Here is a 9,204-nt window from a genome sequence, read left to right as displayed (position 1 = left end):
GCCAGTGACATCCCAACATAAACTTCCTTTAGTGCAATTCCCAAGCTTGAATCCATTGGGCCTTGAGAAAAGACCAACCTGTGGGTTCCTCTTGTTTTATATCCTCAGTTCTTCCCTTTCCAATGCAACCTGTTCCACCAAATCTGATATGTTTCCATTTTGGCAAATCATGAAACAGCAGAGGCACCTTCTCAGGGCAACCCATCCCACCTGGAGATGTCCCCACCCTGGCCAGCAGTGCTCCAACGTGGGCCCTTGAAGGATGTGGGACTGGTTAATCCTGGGTTGGGTCCTTTTCTCACTCAGTGTTTGGTTTCTCCACTGCAATTGCCCAGGTTTGAATGGGTTCCTGTCCACTCCAGGCCTCTCCATCTCCCAGGCAGGGCTGTGGAGCGTGTCAGGAGTGGAGTTCTGTGTCAGGACACGTCCCAGCTCTCAGCTCTGAACGCCATGTGAAGATCAGGAACATTTTTGTGGCAAGCTGCCACCTTCCCCAGGATCGTTTTCCTCTTGAGTGACAAAGCTGGCTCTGAAAAGCCTCTAATGCTCTGCAGTGCTGTGGCTTCCAGAGCCCTCCCTGAAGCAAAATGGGGCAATTCCTGGCATTTTCAGCGTGCCTGTGTCACATGGAGCCAATCCAAGCAGATGGATAATCCCCAGTGCTGGTGATGCTCCAGTCTCTTTGCAGGCTGCTGCCTCCTCAGGTGAGGATCTGGAAGGAAATTTGAAGGTGCAGCAGAGGTTTTCAACAGGTATTTGCTCAGGAGCTCGGGTCCTTGTGGAAAAATATCTTTCAAATTGAATTCTTCCAGGTTTAAGTGCCTGGAAAAAGCCCAGCACCTTCACTCTTTCCCCTGGGAGCTCAAACACCTAAGAAGACATTTTTTATGAACACCTCAATTTGGGGGTCTTAATTTGTCTGCTGACTTTTATCCCTGTCATTAGATGAGATCAATCCCACCTCAGCTGCAATCAGAAGTGGTGGGACCATGCCCCAATTCCTCGCTGGAACTACTGTCCTTGTTTTCTTCTCACACAAACCCAGCCTGGCCACGTGGGCTCCACATGGGGTGGGAAATATCACCCCAGCTCTGTGGTCTGGGGTTATTTCCATTCATCTCCCACTCAGGATTTCAGCCTCACTCCTGGCAGCTGTCACCCAACACGGTTATTTAGACTTTAAACCAGTTGTTGATTTTTTTTTTTCCCCCTCTTTTATTTTGTTTCCCCACCCCTTTTGGCCAATACACTTGGATGATTTTCTGGTGCAGATCTGCCGGATTAAGTCATGGATTCAATGCCTCTTGAGTGCCAAGAAAGAAATGCTCTGCATTAAAATAAATAAAAAATGTGCCAGCAGATCCAGCCCTAAGTACTGTTCAAGGGCTTCTGAAAAAGCTGCTTTGACACTGGCAGGGCCACCCAGGCTCCTGCTCCTGTGTCCCCTTCTCCAGGGCCTTGGGGGGATCTTGCACAAGGACAAGAATGGGATTTTATTCCCATCCATTTCAGGGGTTGTGTGGGGTCCAATAGGTTCTCTCCAGCTTCAACAGGGTGAGAAATTATTATAATAACAGGATTTTTCCCATTCCTCAACAAGGTGAGATCCAGGCCACCGAGAAAAGGACAAAGAGCAGCTCTGTGTGAGGATCACTGGTGGATGAGCCCTTCCTAAGGTCACACATCCAAGTTCAACCTTCTCCTTCTCCCTGCCTTGCCCTTATCATAAAATCCTCAAGGGAGGGAGTGATTTGATGGTGCAATTATTTAATTACTCGTCAGTGCAGATACGAGCTGCTCTTGCAATGCCGATTTCTTCTTTGCTTTTAATCAGAAATTTTGGGACAAAATAATGTTTCCCAGCAAGTTTGGTGAGAAATGGGATGTGCCTAAGACAGTTTTATTAATTTACAAAATAAAAAACACTCCAAAGATTGTCCAAAACACCAACTCACACCCAACCGCTCTGAATAGCATTTTTGGTGGCCTAAATTGGGTGATTATTTTATCTTGGTAAACCCAAGTGGAATAAACTAGCAAAATAATACAAAAATATTGAAAAAGCCTTTTTCAGTTCTGGATTTCTACAAGTAAAGGTTTGGTTTAGCTCATGGCAGAAATGATTCATTTGTGACCTCTGCTGGAGACTTCAGGGGGACAACTGAGGACAAAAAGTAAAATGGGGATAGGAACTTCTTCCAAAGGAATTTTAAAATATGAGAGAGGACCGAGTGAAATATCACCTATGGAAAATTTGATTGCCCTCTCTGATATATGGTAAAGCCAAGGGTGAGAAATTCAGGTTGTTCAAATCATTGTTGGTAAATTACTTTATTTGAATTCAATTCTGCAGCCGAAAAATAGAAGCTGGTTTTAGGTGAACAACCAAAGCTGAATTTAGCGACCTCTCCCAAGGCAAGTCCAAATGAGAGCAGCCAGAGGGCCCCAAAGAGGGAGAAAAAAAAAAAAAAAATCCATGACTGTGCTCAGAAACATGATTTGATCATTCTGAGCCCCAGTTTCCCACTCACTAAAAATGCCACGAGCAGTTTCAAAGCTCCTCAGCTATTCTGAACTGCAAAATAAATACCACTGGTTTAGAGAAAACCTCAGTAGGATTTTCTGCCTACTAATTATTTTTAGTGTTTTTTCCAGATTTTTTTTTCCCTTGGGAACATGGTTTCAGTGTGATTTTGGGGTTCCTGATGTTTCTCCTTCTGCTGTTCCAACTTCTGGGCTCCTGAAATTTCGGAGAAGTCATGACTTTCCTCTTGAGGAACCAGCAGCTTTTAGCTCATGGAGATGCACAAAAGTTACAGATTCAGAACAGACCAAAAGAGCTGTCCCCAAAGTGTGGGGTGTCTAAAATGATTACACAAATTTGGAATCCTCACTGATCCCAACCTTCTCATCCCTCTTGGAGCTCCACTGATGGATATTTGACTTTCCAGCCCCACGCTGCTGAGATGGTTCAAGCAACACAAGCTGATAACTAGCAAAAAATTATCACACGGCCAGGAAGTGGAAAAAAACCCAAAACATAGGGAATAAAAAATGGTGTGACTGAAGGTCCCAGCTTGCTCCTGGCGCGTTTTCCCTTTGGCAGCTCATCTTTGGGCTGGGGGAGAGCTCCTCAGAGAGCTGCTGAGTGCCCTTCATGGCCAGGACTCTAATTAGCCACTTGTCTCTCCCTGCAGGCATCTGGATGTGCTTCCCCAGTGCGGTGCATCCCTCGGGAGGGCACGGAGGGGAGGCTGGCAGCCCCTGCACCATTTGCTGTGGTTTAGTCGATGGGAGCAGAGCTGGCCTGTCTCCTTCCCTCCTTCCCCTCCCTCCCTGCCTTTGTTTTGCTTCGTGAGGAGCTGCTGACTGTGTGATGTGAATTGGTTTGATTGAATTAATCCCTTTAAGGAGTACAGATCTGCTGTTGGTACATTTCCCCTCGACAGGTTGTTGGCTCCGTGCTCCGGAGAGCTCCGGCTGCTGGCAGGGCTGCCTCCAGTATTCCCCCAGCCAGGAATTTATGATATAATCCAACTTTTCCCAGTGATTGTCTTCATGGGGACAAGCCTGACTTCCTGGCTTTACACACCAGGTGTGTATCAGCATCCTGGGTGTGCTGCAATCCTCCATCCCACCCTGCTGGGAGAGGATGGATGAGCCAACACGGATATTCCCCTGGGAGCAGGGCTCTGTCCAAAGCCAGCCTGGGTCCTTGATCACCCATCTGAATTTCCCTGGCAGGACACAGCTCAAGCACAAGGGGTTTGGGTTTTCTTACTCACAGAGCAAATTATTATCCAAGTTGAGCAACTGGCACCTGCCCAAGAGGGGAAAGATTTATTAGAGAACCTTCCTGCAGAGATTCTGCCTGTCTAGTGCTGGGACCTTATCAGGGCTGGACGATGTTGAGGAAGGATGTTTGTCCAGTCAGACACTTTCTGTTGAAGAGATTTCTCCTCCACCAAGCAGAAAAGCCCCCACTCAAGTGGAGAGCTTCCTCCTTGGCCGTGGCAAATGTACTTGAGGCCGTGTACCCGAGCCCAGCCCTGAAAGCAGCCACTGTGCTAAAGTGTTTGCTTGGCCTCAGAAATGTGAAGAGAGGGAATTTCTCTTTAGGAAGCTCGAAGATGTTGGTTTTGAGCTCATTCTGTGCCTGATCCAAAGCTTCTTGAAGTCAATGCAGTTATTGCTCACTGGATCAGGCTCTGAGCCCACAAACTCCTACCTGAGCAACAAAACAACATATAGCAGATATCTCCAAATGAAGAAAGAGCTTGTCTCCAAAACCACCCCAGAAATGCCAGGCATTGGAGATCCTCTCCCTGCTGGGCTCCAGAGGGGTCACCTTCAGAATCTCCATTGCATCAATGTCCAGTTTGTTCTTGAAACCTGCTGGAATCTTGTCCTCTTCTCCCCAGGGCAGCCACACACCTCAGACAAAGCCTGACTTTTAAAAATTTTATTCCTTGATTCTCTTTTCCACAGGTACATAGGTGTTTTACCTGTCCTAATAAAGCTTTGTAAGGTTTTGTTTGAAGTAACTAAAGTGTATTTTTTCTCCAGCTCTGCAGGGTATGGAGCTGTAGGGTGAATGAAGGTTGGTGCCTGGCCAGGATGAGGGAGGTCCTGGCACAGAGGGTGGTGGAGAGCAGAGGCTGGAGCTTGCCCTGCCTCCTGGGCTCTGTCCAGCTCTGTGGAATTTGGTCTGACACTTCCCACTAGAACTTGGTCTTTGAACTTTGCTTTCAGTATTTGGGATGAAATTTTCCAGGCCCACATCTGCCCAATTGCTGCTGCTGAGAGCAGAGACCTCAGTGGTTTGTTCCTCTCAGCAGCAGCTGCTGGCTTTGGTGCCGTGAACTCACACATTTTTTGGGGCAAGAACTTCTACTCCAGTTTGCAGTGGAGTTAACTGAGGATTTTGTCCTCCTCCAGGTAGGAAAACTCCTGTTTGCACATGACCAGGAGAAACTAGTTAAAGGGCAAAGGGCAAATCCTGCCACATCCCATCCTCATGGATAACCCTCCAAGCACAGAGCCATTGATTGCCATGGCCAGTCCTGGGATGTTGCAGCTCAGAGTTTGAAGCTTTCCATTTCAGTGACATTTCCATTTCAGTGCTTATCATCTGTAGCTGCTGGAAGCCCCTGGGGTTAGCAAGGCTTGACAAACCCCATGGAGATCTAAATCTCCATGAAAAGGGAACCCAGACCCTGGAGATTATCACAGAATCACAGAACAGTTTTGGTTGGAAGAGACCTTAAAGCTCATCTCATTCCAGCCCTGCCATGGCAGGGACACCTTCCTCCAGACCAGGTTACTCCAATCCCCATCCAGCCTGGTCTTGGACACTGCCAGGGAAGTGGAATGATGGGGATTTCTCAAGCTCAGTTGTGCCATTTTTGGACTGAAAGTGGTTTTTTTGGCTGAACAGATCCAGCTGCTTGTGTGCAGCACACACTGGGATACCTCTATTCCTTCCCCCTATGGAAAACCATCCAGGACCACATTGCTGCTGCTTTTCTGAGCCCTCATGCTCCTTCCTTCCCTCGTTAAGGCTGGCTGGGATGGAGCAGCCATTCCCAGGGGCTGCTCATCTCCTTCGAGCTCCCTCGCCCACAGTATCCAACCCCACATTCCTGCAGGGCTGCCTGACACCTTGGGCTCTCACAGGCCAGCAGTGGAAAAGCAAATTTTCCTCCAGGCATCTTTGAAAGAAGGCATCAGAGAAGAATTTCCAGTGGAAAAATACCAAACTCTTGTACTTGACTGAGAAACAAAATAGATTGCAACAGTGCTTTCCTCTGGGAGGAATTTTCCTACCTGGGGGCGCTGAGGGGGGGAAAAAAGGACTTGAACAGACAGGTATGAGGTTAAAAAAATGGTCAGGTCCTTTTTTTATTTTTTTTTGCACAAGCAAAAGGGGAGGTTGGTGGCAGAGCATCTCTCCTGAATCTGCTGTGTTGCCTTGGATGCCTCGTGGTGTTTTCCTGGTGAAGCTGGATGGATGAGAAAGAAAAGGGAAGGAAAGGCCTGGAATACATTGTGTTCCACCACGGTGTACATGATACATCCATATACATGTATATATTCTATATTCTATATTCTATATTTATATATACTCAGGGCCATGAAGGTGCTCCAAGGGCTGGAGCATCCCTCCTATAGGGAAAAGCTGGGAATGTTCCCCTGGAGAGGAGAAGGCTCCAGGGAGAGCTCAGAGCCCCTGGCAGGGCCTGAAGGGGCTCCAGGAGAGCTGGAGAGGGACTGGGGACAAGGCCTGGAGGGACAGCACACAGGGAATGGCTCCCACTGCCAGAGGGCAGGGATGGATGGGATATTGGGAAGGAATTCCCAGAGCAGCTGTGGCTGCCCCTGGATCCCTGGAAGTGTCCAAGGCCATGCTGGATGGAGCTTGGAGCAGCCTGGGACAGTGGGAGGTGTTCCTGCCATGGCAGGAGGTGGAACAGGATGGGTTTTGATGTCCCTTCCAACCCAAACCATTCTGGGATTCTGTGACCCTATGAACTTGCTGCATATCATTATTTGATGTATATTTAACTTCATAGAATCATGGGAGAATTGAGGCTGGCAGGGATCTCTGGAAATCCAGGACCATGTCCCATTGGATTTTGCCTTTCTCCAAGAATGAGCTCCACAGCCTCTCTGGACAACCCTGTCCTCTGTTTGATCACCCTCACAGTGAATTCACAGAATTCACAGAATCACTGGGTTGGAAGAGACCTCCAAGATCATCGAGTCCAACCCAGCCCTAACACCTCAGCTAACCCATGGCACCCAGTGCCACATCCAGGCTTTTATTAAACACATCCAGGGATGGTGACTCCATCACCTCCCCATTCCAGTACTTTATCATTCCTTCTGTGAAAAACTATTTCCTAATATCCAATCTAATTTTCCCCTGATGGGAAAAAGCTACTTCTTACATTAAATGGGATTTCTTACTTATCTCTCTCAATTTATATTATTTATTTTATTTTGAAGGCTCACCAGGGTCTTGAAATGAGCTCCTTTTCCAGTTCTGCTTCATGTCCATGAGCCTTCCAGCCTAAGGCCCAAATTCAGGTCCAAATTCCTACTCCAGCCCTCTGGGGGGGATGTTCAGACCTGACCCAGCCCTAGGGATGTTCCCACCCTGTTTCAGGAGGAGCAGGGAATAAGCTGGGCCACCTTCCCCACACGTCCCACTGCCCAAACATCCCACCAGGCATCTCTGTGTCCAAGGCACGTGCTGGAACATGGCCTGAATTTCCTTCCCAGGGCTGAGGAGGGGATGGGGGCTCATCTGGTGACTTCCTCAGGTCCCCTGAGCAGCAGGATCCAGCCCTGGGGCTGACAATGGGCTGCTTGTTGGGCTGAGGAGCTGGGCAGGACCCCGAGGTAAAGAGGAGACTCCCTTTTACTGCTTCTCGCTTAATAACAGGCTTGAGGATATTAATTACCTTAATTAGAGCTGGCCAAACCTGTTTGGCTTAGAGCTGGGAGTCGGTGGGACCAGCTCTCTCAGCTTTTTTCTGCTCTCAGGTCTCGTGATGCTCCCCAAAGAGCAAGACCTGTCCTATTTCAAAGGTAATTAAAAGGTTTTTGAGAGGCTCCGAAGATCCTGAAGCTTTCCGAGCCCGGAGCCCTCCTTTTGTGTGGGGCTGTGCTGCATAAACAGCAAGAAAATTGGCTTTTCCTCCCCAAAATTGAACCAGATGTTTTCAGTAATTCAGGGAAGCACTGGGCAACTTCCCAACCACGTGCATAAAACAGCACCCATTAAAAAAATAATTAAAATTAAAAAAAAAAAATCATTTTTAGGATGGTAAATGCTCTGTGGAGATGTGGAGGTGGCTCAGCCCCCCCTGCTTGGCTGGCAGTGCAGGCAAAGCCTCCTGCCTCACTTTCCCAAATAGAAAACCTGCCATGGGCCCTGTTACCATTTCTCCTGGCTCATGGGCTAATACAAGGAAATCCTGGTGGCCCATTTGCCCTGATTTCACCCTGAGAAATGACCTTGTGGTGACTGCCCCAGCAGTGGCCCTGCATTCCCAGAGCTGTGTGCCTTGCCCTGGGTTTTTCCCTGGGTTGGTGTTTGCTGCTGCCATGACTCAACCTTCTCATCCCCTTTGGCCTCAGCTCACCTGGGACTGACCTCCAAATGTGATTTATGCATTTGTGGGTCACACTGTGCCCGTGGCTCAGGGAGGACACTGCTGTGGCCAGTCTGAAATTCACCTTGCAGGGAGGCAGGGCTGTCTGGCAGCACAAACCAGGCAAAATTTGCAGCCTCTGATGGCAAGTCACGACAGGGCTGCTGGTCCCTGCCAGCCTTTATAGCCCCAAAAGATGGCAGAGGCCACACCAGACACCTCCAGTGCTCTCTGTGTTTGAATAACAACCTTGTTTCTCTTTCTCTTTATCCTGTGCTGTCCCATCTGTGCTCATCAGCTCCAAATCTTCCATTTCCTGCTGGAAAAATGAGGATACATCGTGGGCCAAGTCCCTAAAGGTGTCACAGAGTGAACACTGCTCAGATGAAGGGACCTGAGTGAGGTGATGGAACTCCCACCTCATCTGCCCCTGGGCTCAGGGAAGAACTTCCTCCACAAGGATTTTGGAGCTCCTAAGATGGACTTTTACCCTGACTTAACTCCCAGAGGCACCCGACTTTTCCTGATAATTTTTCCTGATCATTTTACCGTTCTTCTGAAGACTCTTAAATATATTTCTTCTCTGGTTATGGCAGCTGGGCTCCTACGTGCCTCACTGTGCATGTGATCAATGCAAAGTGAGACTTAACCTAAAATAAATGTACCACTTCCCTCCAGTGACTTTTTCTTTTTTCTTCTTCTTCTTTCTTCTTTTTCTTCTTTCTTTTTTTCTTTCTTCTTCCTTATTTTTCTTCTTCTTTCTTTCTTCTTCTTCTTTCTTCTTTTTCTTCTTCTTTCTTTTTCTTCTTCTTTCTTCTTTTTCTTCTTTCTTTTTCTTTTTTTCTTCTATTTTTTCTTTTTTTTTCTTTTTTTCTTCCTTCTTCTTCTTTCTTCTTTCTTCTTTCTTCTTTCTTCTTTCTTCTTTCTTCTTTCTTCTTTCTTCTTTCTTCTTTCCCTTTCTTCTTTCTTCTTTCTTCTTCTTCTTTCTTCTTTCTTCTTTCTTCTTTTTTTTTTCTTATTTTTTCCCATATTCCTTTTGTTATTT

This window comes from Sturnus vulgaris, chromosome 1, assembly GCF_052056855.1.
Source record: "Sturnus vulgaris isolate bStuVul1 chromosome 1, bStuVul1.hap1, whole genome shotgun sequence".
NCBI lineage: Eukaryota > Metazoa > Chordata > Aves > Passeriformes > Sturnidae > Sturnus > Sturnus vulgaris.
The sequence above is the reverse complement of the archived record's forward strand: the minus strand, read 5'-3'. Positions refer to the sequence as shown.